The following is a 13,958-nucleotide window of genomic DNA, read 5'->3' as shown; positions in this document are numbered from 1 at the left end:
GAGGGTAACATTTTTTGAATTTATTCCAATACAGTGACTACTGGAAGTCAGTTATTTTTTAAATAAATGTTAGTCATTACTTCACTAATGAGCCTTTTCAAATAATGGATTAAAGTTTGTTATCACAGAAGATTTGGTTTTGGTGATACTCAGTATAATAAAGTAATTCATATAATATTATTCAGGGAGCATTTATTCTGTAGAATAAAATATAAATATTGGCCCAGAGATATACAAGAAATTTTGGTGTTCCAAATGTATTCCACATCCCATGTAAAGGATATGTGGATTCACTTAGAGTGAATTTCAGGGCAATTTTGGGAGTAATGTCTTACACTTTAGATAATATCTCTATGATTATTTCTCCACTTAAGAGTTTGGAAATTTAAATTCTGGTTCATTTTTGTTTTATTTTCACCATATTTTGTTTTATGTACTGCATTCTCAAAGAAACATTGGATGATCATGGTATAATGTATTTAAGAAAAATAAGCTTGCCTAGCCAAGAAACTTATCAATCCTTTGAACTAAAATCATGCACTTGTGTGTAGACAAAAAATAAATAGGTTCAGGTTTTCCATTTATTTTAAGGAAAAGCCTAGTTTACTTAAGCATATATATAATTACTTTAAATTGTAAAAATATCTTTATAATCAGAGCAAAGACATCCACAATTTAAACTACAGATTTGCTAATCATCCTTTTCCCCTTCATTTCCAGTTTACATTTTCCTTGTGAAATAGCGTTATCATAGAATTGGTTTCTGTTTCCTTATCTCTGAGGAGGGATCATCATATTTACAACAAAAAGTTGCTCTGGTAATTAACTTAATACATATAAAATATTGCAATGCTTTGCAGACCTTGGGATACAATAAGTGATAGATTTTATTCTCTGCTCTTATTTAATTATAATGTAAAACCTATACATATTTTATTAAGAATATGTTAAGAGATTTTTCTTTTTGTAATTTGGAATTCCATACCTATGAGAATAAAAATATTATGGTGCTGTAGCGATGTATAGAAAGAAAGTTTTAAGTGGGAGACATTTAGAGGAGGCAGGCCAGTAACTTCTGGGAATCTGATCAGTTATTTACATTGCAAAAGGACCACCACAAACAGCACTGTTAATTCAGAATTAGACTAAAATTATGCTCTTTTGCATTGTCAATCAGACATGTGTGCCATAGTAGCACAGCTTGTATTATTTTTGCATTTTCTTAAAAAAAAGACTTTCAAGAGTAGCATTTCCAAAATGTTTCAAAACATTATTTTTGTTTCTTATGAACCTGGATATTTCATTCCTACAGACATGGCAATATTGCAAAAACTGAAAATCTAATTCAAGTTCTGGGAAATCTGCAGTATCAGTTCCAGTAATAAGGTATCTGGAGCTAACATTAGAGTAAATATTGAAGACACATTAAGGATTGCATTTTTATCTGTTATGGTACCAAGGTGGATAGCCATCATTATTAAATTGTGGGAAGATGAGTCATGTGTGTGAACTGAATATGTGGACTCATTCCAATTCCTCTGAGAAAGACCCTGTAATTGGCATCAATTAGTCCTCTTGTTGGCAGTTTGAGAAACCATCTGAAATTTAATAAACAGAGACTGAAATGCATTCTCAGTGAAAGACAGTCATCTTGGACATTGACAGAGGCTGATTGGGAAATTGGCAGTTAGGATTCACTCCTCTCTTCAAATATTGACTTAGTGCTTTATTCTCCTTTATCAGCTTAAACTTTATTTTCACTTCAAAAAATGAATTAATTTCTCCTAAATAACTACATGAGTTTTATTTTTCCCCTTTCTGCATACTTTGGTTTAAAGCATGTGTTAGAGAAAAATGGAAATACTCCACGTTACCATTTGCTGCCCTGAAGTTATAGATATTATACAGTATTATGGCCTTTAAAAGTTAATGCATTATCTCAAATATTTAATTCAGCAATGAGAATTAGGGTTATTCTTGGAGATTCTAACTAATGTTTTCATATTAAACTCACAATTTTGTAAAATAAAAGACTAAATATTACCTAATTCAACTGTGAGATAAAGTGAAGTGGAAATGTGCAAGATGAGAACATAGCTATTTATTATTTTGTTTTAAATATTAATATTTTTACTACCTACTACCACCAAATTTGCATCTTTGGACTTCACTAGTATTCTTAAATTTAATACTAGGAATAAATACATATCCATTTTATCATTTTAAAAGGATTATAATTAATGTAGATTTGAGTGCATAGTAAAAATATTAAGAAAAATAGCAGGACAGTTAACTTGTCATGTTTTACTACTTTATAATGTTGCTATATTTAAAAATATTTTCCTTTTGACCACTGAACAATTACCTTTTAATACATTTATTAACTTATGATTTTCAACATTTTATTTTTACTTTTTTCTTCTCTAGGAAGTACGAATGGCAACACGAAATCAGTTGAAATCTACTTTCAGTATTTGCTTAAAAAATCTGTTGAGCAATGCAAAGAACATTCATTGAAAAATATCCAGTGGTATGAACTAGTTTGGATTATTTATTTCATATATTTCTAATAAGACATCATGCTGTATATCAATGTGTAATATTTATCAAACAATTCATAAAAGGCATAGTATTTAGATATTTGAATTTATATCAGCCATATTTTAGAGAAAAACTTCAATTTTCTTAACAGTCATTGCAATGGCACCCATGATACAGATCATGTGGGTTAAAACTGAATTGAAGGCTGTTATGGTTTAGATGTAGTTTGTCACTCAAATATTCATGCATTGGGAACTTGGCCCATTAATGTGACAACTTGGGGAGGTGCTGGACTTGTGGGCGATGGAGTCTAGTTAGAGGTTGTCAAGGGGCTGAACGTGATTGAGAATGGGTTCAAGTTGTTCTGGTGGGATTTCTGAATTAGTTCTCAGGAGAATGCTATTATAAGAGAACAAGCCTGGCCCCTCGACCTGTCTTTGGCTTCCTGTATGCAAGCTCCTCTTCACACACATGCTCCTGTGATGAGAGTGCCATGTCCTTGAACTCCAGAACTGTTACCTAAATAGCCTCAGATATATCATTAGAGTAATGGAAAATGAACTAATGTAAAGAACTGCCTCTGTTAAATGGAGATGACATGTAATTACTGTCTTGCATTTTTAATATGTAGTCCAGTAACTGAAAAAAAACCCAAATTTAAACCAGAAAGTTAGCATAAAATATGAAAAATAAAATCTCAATAAGAAAATGTTATTCAAATTTAAGTTAAAACCGTTTGAGAGATAAAAATATTCATGAAGCTTATAATTTACAGTGATAACCAAAGTAAAATGCGAAGTCATCTGTCTTATGACACTTGAATAAAATTGGCTAGGAGCGTTAGCCAAGTACTGTAGAAAGGCCTTCCTCAAACACTTGTGCTTCTAGAGGATTTTTCACTTGCTCAGCTCCCTCTGAGTCTAGGATGTGACTTCTATTCCACTGCGTTTGATTTTCGTCATAAGCTCCAGATGTTCTCACCTCTTGGCACTGTGTGAATACAGATATGATAAATTAGCTTGGCTTTTCTCTTTGCACAAGCACATGGCCTCATCTTTAAATCTCTCATGCCTACCTCTTCTCTGGGATTCACTCCTTTTTAATTATGCAAAGCATATTTGTTCCACAAATTCTGCATATACCCCAAGACTCATGCATATTGGTTCTGCCTAATAAAGAGGTCTCTTCCTAGGTCATTCTTTCTTGTAGAAGAAAAATTAATGTAGGTCTTTCCTTTTTAACTTTTCCACTGGTGACTAGAAATGGTGCAGGAGAAGCTTATGGGACAGAATGACCTTTATCAACTTGGGTTTTAATTGGTGGTATTTTTATCCCCTAAGATATATTGATCTTTCTCAAAAGTTTTGTTGCTATACCACAGAGGTCAGATTTTACAGCAAATGGCAAGATCACATTATTGTTGAGGGAGTAGCACCTTTTAATCAAAAAAAAAAAAGAAAGAACAAAAGAAAAAAAAAAAAGACGATGCTTCCTGCATTGTAGCTTCAGTGAGGGAAACAATACACCACCCCTCACACACAAATGCATGGAATTTAGTAACTTATACATGTTTGAACAAATCCAAGGAAAAAATATGTTCATGACTTCAATAGAGAAAGATCACAAGAAATTCTGAGGAGAAATAATTTTGATTTTTCACTGAAAAAATTCCTAGGGTGGTAATTACTAAGCAATAAGTTCTTGAGATGCATGATTAGATTTTTATAATAGTAGCCTCAGTGAAAACATAGTCCTGTAAGTTCATATTCAAAGTCTATATTTCTAAACCCTATTTCAAAGACTTTGTGGCTTCTGTCCAGAAGAACTAACTCTCTAGCTGGCCACGGTGGCTCATGCCTGTAATCCCAGTACTCACAAGGCTGAGGTAGGAGAATCACTGAAAGTTCAGCCAGCTGGGGCTACACAGTGAGTTCAAAGTCAGCCTGAATTATATGACAAGGTCCTGCCTCAAAACCAAACCAAACAAACAAAATAAAACAAAACACCATAAGAAAAATCAAACAAACAAAAAACTGAGTCTCTATTAGACATAAAATTTTCCTGTTACAATAATTTGAGGCTTTGTCCTCAGGCAATAATGCTCAAAATTTCTAGGGGAATTTTAAGAGAAAGTTCTTAGAATTGAAAAGCTTTAATATCAAGTAAGGGAATTACTAGTGGAGACAATTTATGTAGCCAGGAAGGCATGGTCTCCATGGATGTGCAGATGCCATATTTCCATTTCCTAGGTCAGCAGCTACTGATCTGTATCTTCTATTCTGTTGATTCCATTTATAAACTCCCTAAGTCATTTTTTTGTCTCCAAGTTCATTTATCATTCTCCCTGAAAATGTTTCTCTCATGCTGTGGAATTATCTCTTCAGTGGGAGCATGAGCTTTTTTCTATCTCTGATTGTATCCTGTTTCTTGTTGCTGCCTTCTTTTGTCTGCTGCTTTCTCTTGCAGTTGCTCTTTCTTCAGTATTTTTTTTTTTTTGTACCTGGAATTGAACTCAGGACCTTGTGTTTGCCAAGCAGGTGCAATGCCAGCTGAGCTAAATAACTGTCCCTCTTTCTTCAGTCTTGGCCAGCTTACAGCCATCAGGACTCTTCTTTATTGACTATTTTTTTAAGGAGCTGTTTTTTGAGCCAACCTTTTTCTCTTTTCTCTTTTGTTTTAGTTGTTCTTTTTAAAAAATTAATTTTATTGGTACATTTTGGGTATACAATATAATGACATTCATCATTAGAAATTTATACTTTCACATAATCCATCTTGGTTCTTATATTTTCCCCCTTCCCCTGCCCTCCCTTCAACCCCTCCATCCCTCCCTATTTACAAAAACTTTGTTTCCGTTTTTTCATTTCCTCATATTAATTCCATTCCCTTCTTTCCTTTCCCCAATCCCTCCCACTTCCCCTTCCCCTTTGGACCTTTTCTATGTTCATAGCAGCACAGTTTGTAACAGCTAAAACTTGGAAACAGCCCAACTCCCCATCAACTGGAGACTGGATAAAGAAAATGTGTTTTTTTTTTATAAAATGGAGTACTGCTCACCCATAAAGAATGAGAAATTAGAGACATTTATAGCTAAATGGAGGCACATTGAGGCCATACTCTTTTTGTTTTTTGGTACCGGGGATCGAACTCAGGTCCTTGCGCTTTCCAGACAGGCGGAGGAACCCCTGAGTTAAATCCCTGGCCCTGAGGCCAGACTCTTAAGTGAAGTAAATAGGACACACATGTGGTAATACCGAATAGTTTCTCTAGTGTGAGAAACTGAAAGTTTAAATAAGGATCAAAAGGCATAACAGATTTTGTGAAACAGGAAGAAATGTTTTTATTTTTTATCTGTTTTGAGACAGGGTCTCACTATGTAGATCAGTAGTTCAGTTTGGCCTTGAACTCACTATGTAGCCAGGCTGGCCTTGAGCTCTTGGTGATCTTCCTGCCTCAGCCTCCCTAGTGCTAGTTTTACAGGCCTGTGCACTCTGCCCAGCTCTTTTCTAATCTTTTAAGTACTCCTTTCTCCACCATTTTCTCTTTTTTACTGAGAATTAGCATCTTTGGGTCCTCTTTGGGGCTGGTAGCCCTTGCAGAGGAAATAGCAGAAGCTGGAGGCAGTCACACTGAATGACCAGCTGAGGTCAAGGGTGGAGAAGCAGGAATGGCTTCTGGTTTGACAGATGACTCTTATTTAGTTGTGGCTTCTTTTACCTTCAGTAAAGCTTCTCTATTCTTTAAAAATGAATCGTTGACTATCTTAATTTTCTTCTGAGTTTTCTTTCTCAGGCAATGTTCCAACCTATCTTGACAGGGAAAATGGGAGCCAGACCCTAGTGAAAGCTGTTTTGGCTCAAGCTAGAGACCTGAAGAAGTTGATCTGGTGAAAGGCGGAAGGATTTGGATGGCATCCGATGTCAAGAGGAAGCTGGGAATCCACCTTTGGGATTGGATGGAGATAGAGCCCTTCTGATACCACGTATATTGAAAGAATGGAAAAAATCATTTTCTCCTTTCACCTCTCTTCTCTTCCCTCTCCCTTCTCACTTCTCTTTCTTCTCTTTCCCCCTGTCTCTCCCCTCCCTCTCCTTCCTGTGCACAGCGTCATCCAGGCCTTCTAATAAAGAGTTTGGTTTCTTTCTAGCACAGTGTTGATTCCACTGTGAGATGCTGCATCTCCAGAGGAGACAACCCTACTTTTACTGTGGCCAGGAGTGAACAAATATGTGAACATCAGGAATACATGAAAAATGTCTAGGGAGAACTATATGCAGCCATAGAGTCAGAGTTGATCCAAGGAACCGTGTGCAACATTGAATAGGAGCCACTGGGTTTTTCTTAATCCCTCCCCTTTGGAAAGTAGCCTGCAGTGCACTAAATGTTCTTATAAGATTTGTATGATGATTGAAGTTCATATGCATCTCTCAGAATAGTGCCTAGTATGTAGTAAATGCTTACAATGCTAGCTATTAATAACTATAGAGGCTTTCCTATTAATTACAATAAACAAACAGAAAATCACAAATAGTAAGAAAAATATAAAAATGAAACATTTTTTTTCCAGAAGAGATTCCTTTACTTATTTTAAGATGATAGTTGGAGGCTTAAAGGTTTCTGGGGAGTTTTTGATACTGAGGATGAGATTTCTGCATCTATGCCTACCAAATTTAGGACACACACTCCTGGGATCAAAACAATGGGAATGGCTTTGTTTCAAGAAGCTGGTTTGGGTTTCTGAAGCACTTCCAGCTCCACAAGGACTTACTTATTAAGTTTCAGATAAGCTCTTACCCTTTCTGAGTTTAAGCAAGAAAAAGAAATACAAAAATTATTTAAGATTTTTAAATGATTTTGTTTTTACACTCTCATTGTATTTTCTTTTCCTTTTTTTATTCTAATGAGTTGCATATGTTCATATTATTATAATAGATGCTTTTTGTATAAATCAAAAGAAGAATTCATTAGAGGAGTGTTGCACTAGCTGAGATTAAGTACTCCTTCCTTCAGTGACGAGATAACCTACCATTCAAAATGTCTAGTTTTTTTATTTCCAACAGTTCAACTTAAAATATTTGTATATTCAAAGAAATATAATACCCTGAACCACATGCTATTCATATTATTAATTAAATACCTCATTAAAGAATTGGTTAGGATGGGAATAATAGTCTTATGCCTAGCCATAACCTTTTTCTTTGTATATTGCTTGAATCATTATGTGGAGTACAAATTGAATCCATAAGATTTATTCATATGGAAAATAAATATATCATTTTTCTTTTATCCAGAGACATGAGCAGCCAGCACATTGCTATAAAATAAATAATTCCACATTAAATATTAAATTATTGTTTTTACTTTTCTAGAGTATCATAGTTTTTACAGAATGCACACTCCAAGTAGTAAAACATCAACATTTTAGAAAACCTTGTTATTGAGATAATGGGTGGAATAAGACTTATGGTATAAGAAACTGGCATATTCTATTTATTTTTATTAAAAATGAAAGTTATTTATTACTTCAGTCTTTACAGCCTTCTTTTGGGTTATGGCAATAAATTGAATAAATAAAACCCCAGGTAGTTCTCAATCTCAAAGATTTTGCAGTTCATTTTTCATCTTGTTCCAAGCTGCAGAGCAGATCAGGGTTGAAGCCTAGTGAAGTGTACCACACAGACAGCCACTTCTGAAGGATCAGACAGTGCAACAAAGGTAAGCAACGTTCCAAAACCAGGGGCACCCATGAGCTTAGATTTACCTTCAAGTGTATATTGTAGATAAGAAATATGAGTATGTTTAGAAACTGCATATTGTTAAAGAAGGTAATAGCCATCACAGTTTTATATATCCTTATAACAATGTGTATATGTGTTTATTTTAAACTTGTATATAATTCACATGTAGATAAATCATACACCTATTACTAAATCACAAATGCCATGTAAATTGAAGAGTCACCATGTCATTTGAGGCTGATTGTATTTCTTTTGTGAAAGCTCATCATTTTGACTAATAAAAACCTATGATTAGCATATTAGAAAAAGAATAATGACTAAACTTTAGCTAATAATTTGTCCAGTTTTTTTTTAATTCAATTACATGGACTGTTTCAATGGGAAATAATAACCCTGAACTATGAAGTCGATACTTTCTTTTCCTAGCAGGATAAACATGACCCTAATAGCACTACTCATTCTACAAAAGATTTAGGTTAGTCAATAAAGGAAACAAGAATAGAACCCAATACCACTTATAATGTTCCTTACCCAGACAGTTTCGAAGCATTTTAAACCAAAGATCTGAATAAACTCACATTTTATTTTCAGATTCCAAGTTAAATTAGTAAGGTTTGGGATAAAACTATTACAGATAGTTTATTTTGGTAGAGACTTATGGGCAGTTAGAAGGGGACCAGGCCCAAAATAGAATCAGAATAGAGATGAGATAAATTAGGCCTTCAGTCAAGGGCTGAGCTGATAGAAACCAGGCCCTAAGATGGACAAAACAAACAAAAAAGGTAGTGAAGTTTTAGATTTATTAAAAGTAGGAAAAGAAAAGAACCATGCACTGCAGAGCAAGTGCAGGGCAATTAAAAGTTGGGAAAGCAGTGTGAGACCCAACCTAGCAACTTAGCAATACTAGCACCATGTTGAGAACATTCTCCATTTTGTAAATATGTGACTTCCAGCTGCACTCTGTCTTCCCAGAGAAAAGCTCACCCCTAATTGATGCATGTAACTGCAAGGTAAAATAAACAGAAACTGTGTTTCATGTGATCTGCAACGATCCGTGACCCAGGGGAATGCGGGGAACTAACTGTGCTTACCTTGGCTTCTGTAACCAGCTTCTGCAGCAATTCATAACCCAGGGGAATGGGAGGAGGGACTTTTTCTGTGGATTTTTCCCTTTAAATATGCAGTCTTCCTTTCAGTAGGGGCCTTTGTCCTCCTACTTGGTTGGTGTGTACATGGGTCCTGGCCGGAAAATAAAGTTCTCCAGTAAATTCTCATGACTGTGTTGTGCTTCAAGAGATTGTAGCTAATCTAATCCGGGAATGAGGTCCAACAGCAGTACACTCTACAGGGTCAGAGCAGCGGACCACTTTGAAAGCGAGAACACACTAGTCAAGAACTTAATGGTGGCCATCTTTTATATCTCCTGTTCCTCAGGCTGACGTCAACTTGTCTATCTTTAGTTCTCAAGAAAATAATTGAACACAACACCTTCTGATTGATTCCAGGTGCAAGATTTGGACACAGGTCTCTTAGATCTTCACTATTGAGGGGTCACATTCACTTGCCCAGCCAAATTGCCACACCCTAATCTCCTGCCTCAAAGAGATATAAGTAAAGAAATTGAGCCTGATAGGTGCTTAGGTAAGAACAGTCCATTCTTTCATACACACACACACACACACACACACACACACACACACACACATATATATAAAATGTATGTATGAAAGGTAGGATAGAAGAAATAAAAATAGGTAGAAAGGAGACAAGGGAAATTATAACTTGAAAAATAAAAACTGAGGTTCCAAACACAAAGCCAGTTTGAATTTTTTTTCTTCTTTTTCTCTTTTCCTAGAACACAATAAGCCTGGGCAATCCCCTTACATATGCAAAGGGTTCAACATTCCTTTTTTGCATGAAAATCATCTTCTTTTACCTGGGACTAAACCTCCTTTCACCAGTAAAGTCTTTCGCCTATGAATGGATTATTATCTTCCTGGGCATGGTCATCCTGCCCCACACACCAAACCAAGACTGAGACTATAAACTGATGAATTCCACAGATTTTCACCACCAAAAACACATAAATATTCTCAATTCCAAATTGTAGTGCCTTTCTTGAGAGTCTGCACTCTACTCTTGAGTGTTCATGGTTAAACAAATATCGAGTAAGATAATGAGACAGGAAGTTAAGGCGTGGCTAAAATTGCCTGGAAAGGAGGCATGAGAAGAATCCAGAATGCATGTGCAGAACAGTTCTCAGCACCCTGGATGTAGTGTAGATTTCTTGCTAGAGCGTGAGAAGGCTTTTGATAAAATGACCTAGACACGACACCAGTGTGGGAAAATTGGAAAGAGACAGCTGCCATTAAATGCTCATGATGGTGCCTCTTCACAATAGCTCAACCTACAATATAGGGTGTATTTACTTTTATTTTTTTCTTCCCTTTTTACTGGGCCCATTTTCCCCTACCCTTCTGGGGTTTTTTTCCCTACCTTTAGTAGATGTGAAACTTTGCCACAGTGCATGCTTGTTTCATTTAGTTCTTTGTACAGAATGTAACTAGAAACCACCTCCAGAAGGAGACTCTAGGAAATCAAAATCCAGTAACAGTATGTTTGTAGAACTTCTCTAAAAGTTAAAAAGAAATCATATTGACTTACTGATAGGAGGAGATTTGATAAGAGTCTCTGGAGGGGTTATTCGGTTCCTCCATAAACAACACACTGAGAGTTGATGAATCTTAATTTCTACATGATTTTGTTGTAGATGGTGTCAAAGATTAAATAAAAATGAAGTGGTGAAAGTACTTCACAAATTTTAATATGCGGTGTGTGATATTTTGTCTAAATTTAAGATCAATTATTTTTGCTAGAGCTACAGACATTTATTTTATGTATCATTTAAGCTTAAGACAAAGTATAATGCTCTACAGATAAGGAAATGTATAGCTTTTCAAGATATTGTTAAACATGATTATATCATCTCTTTTGTGTTCCTTCCCTAGCCCTAAAAACATTTACAAATCAGAGGAGTAGAATGTCTCTGTAGTCTTTATTCTTCTCTGAACCATTTTTCCTTAACTTCTATATTCTAGATTAAGCTGTAACGATGACAGGATATATTAGCCATTGAAATCTGAACAGAAGGGCAATTCCTAATCAAATTGGCACTAATTTCTTTCAGTACAAATTATCATCATTCACAGCAAATTTGCTTTCAGTGAACTGTGCCAACTTGAGATATGGTTCTCAGCACTTTTATCTCAACCCATCAATACAATTGATCAAATCATTTTGTAAGAACGATGTCTTTTTTTTCTTTTAATTTTCTATGATGATCTATGAGATTTAAGTCAATTTTCTCATTTATTCCAACTTTATTCCCCTGAAGAGAAAGGTACTATAAATGAAGGTCTATTTTTCTGTAACACATCATTGAAAAGAATTTGGCTAAAATATAGAAACTAAGACACACCTATTGCAAATATTGGAGTAATGTGATGAAATATCTTCAGTTTTCTATTGGGTGCTTATTATCTAGCCTAATACTTTGTATACAAGAAGACACACACACACACACACACACACACACACACACACACACAGAGCAGTCAGACTTCAGATTCATGTGTTCCCAACTGTTATACCACTTTATGTAAATTGTACAGATTTCCAGATGTTACCATAATATTTATATATATAGTTCTCTGACTCCTTGTTATCATCTACAGTGTTTTAGTTTGCTGCTCCATCTGCTCAAAACGTACATTTCTATAAATTTATAATAATGCCATCATGTGAATAGCTTGCCAAATTGCAAATAATGTTAAAGTATACCACAAAGATAGAAACCCAAGTCAGTGCTCTATGATTCTGCAGTCTTATTTTTGTCTGCATTCAATTACCTTTTTTTTTCATTCAGATGTAGAGTAGTCTCATGTGCAAACTCGTGGCTAGGAAATTTTCATAATTATGGCTTTATTATTTCAGTTTTGTAGTTGTAACCACAACACGATGAAAGATTTCATCTGAAAATAACCATCTATACCAGTGAAAAGTGTTAATTACAACATAAATGATGTCAGTGAAAATATTGGAAAATTCCACGTTTAATTAGATCTACCACAGAAATAGAACTATCACAAGGGTTGGCATTTTGGCAGTTTTTAATTGCTCTGTGGATTTTCTTCTTTAAGATAGTCACATATAGAGAGGGAGAAAATGAACATGTCATTTGTTTAAAACATATTGTTCAGTATATACCCAAGCCGAAGTGTAATATTCATTCACAATATGTTACAGTGACAAAATATTTCTAATTAAAGTTCCTACAAAGATACATATTCATTCCTTCTCATTGTTTCCCTTTCTATCCTTTTCTTAAGATACTATGAGAACCTGAGCCTATCTAGATGAAAACAATTTCTCTGACATATTTCTAATACTGGTGCTTTCTGGATATTATTTATCTATTTTTAATAATCTTGAGACTTGGAAAAGCATAACCAAAGGGGTGGGATACTTTCCAAGCCTAGTGGAATAGTAGGAGCAAAGCCTCAGGACTGCAGAGCAGTAGTCTTCCTGCCAATAAGAAGATCTTAATTGCTATAATTAAAAATAAGAATCACTTTTATTAAAAACTGAACCCCCTGTTGTGTGAATCATTCTAGTAATGCATTGCATAACACTCAGGAATTTATAATGCCTAAGGATAAGACAAAAATGTAACTTTCCCTACATTCATTCATTAATACATGGTTTATGACAGATTCAAGTCATCAAATTGAGACATTAATTGGTAAGTTAAATGATAAAAGTCCAAAATAATGCTTAAGAAAGAGCAGAATTCATATATAAACATATATTGTACGTAAATATATACAAATTTAAAAATCAGATTTGAATATTCTTGTATTTGTAGCTAAAAGAAATTCCAATTAGAAACCTTGTGTGAGTCCATCACCACCACAATTCTAGCAGGAAGCATGCCAACAATTAAATGAATAACCAGCAGGATTCCTCAAAGCCAATGAATTGATGAAGAAAGTTTTGTCTGTGATTTGAAATCCATGTATTCATGATGCAAAAGGGAATGCAATATTATATATAGATCTTGGAGATATTCCCTAATTCCTAGAAGGTCTTTTCTGGTCATGCTGAATACAAAATGTGATAAATTTGGAAAAATTAGACATTGCCAGCCTAAAGAGGTTACTAAAGTAATATCCTCTTACTTCCCTGACAGTGGGTTCTTTGTTTATTATGTTAATTCTGATGTAAGTTGTTGCTTTATCTCAAAATATTTATCTCCTTTTAGGTCTCTGCCCAAATTGAAGCATCATTATTTTTTTGGAGCTTGCTAAATTATTCAACTCCTAGTTGAAAAAGTTACTAGCAAAATGCCTAGGAAGATCCTACTCCATATTTCAATCAGAAAATGATGGACTTGGTCCTGCCATTCTCACCATCCAACCCTCCTACCTCATGTAAGAGGTAGGCTACAAATAAGGGGACAGGGGACAATAATCAGAGCCTGAGATGATCTGCTTTCCGAGTAGTGAACTGTTTATGGCCAAAGTATCTAAATTCATCAAACTCTATACTTTTACTAGTGGGGGAGCTTATGAGATAGAATTATTAGATAAATTTGTGATTCCTGCAAGAAGAGACTGGACT

The 13,958-nt window shown here is 34.8% G+C and overlaps 1 long non-coding RNA gene across 1 annotated transcript in view; it reads left to right on the top strand.

Moving 5' to 3' along the window:
- LOC110348605 (uncharacterized) overlaps positions 1-6,683 on the top strand; it is a 32,000-nt gene extending 25,317 nt beyond the window's left edge. Inside the window, exons 3-4 of the long non-coding RNA XR_002393962.2 lie at positions 2,428-2,530; positions 6,359-6,683. This is a non-coding gene — a long non-coding RNA (uncharacterized LOC110348605). The remainder of the gene's footprint in view (positions 1-2,427; positions 2,531-6,358) is intronic.
- The last annotated feature ends 7,275 nt before the right edge of the window (positions 6,684-13,958 follow it).

This window comes from Heterocephalus glaber, unplaced genomic scaffold (assembly GCF_053883595.1).
Source record: "Heterocephalus glaber isolate CG9 unplaced genomic scaffold, H.glaber_assembly_v1.0 deba00000122, whole genome shotgun sequence".
Classification (NCBI taxonomy): domain Eukaryota; kingdom Metazoa; phylum Chordata; class Mammalia; order Rodentia; family Bathyergidae; genus Heterocephalus; species Heterocephalus glaber.
Note: the sequence above shows the minus strand (reverse complement) of the source record. Positions and strands in the feature narration are given on the sequence as shown.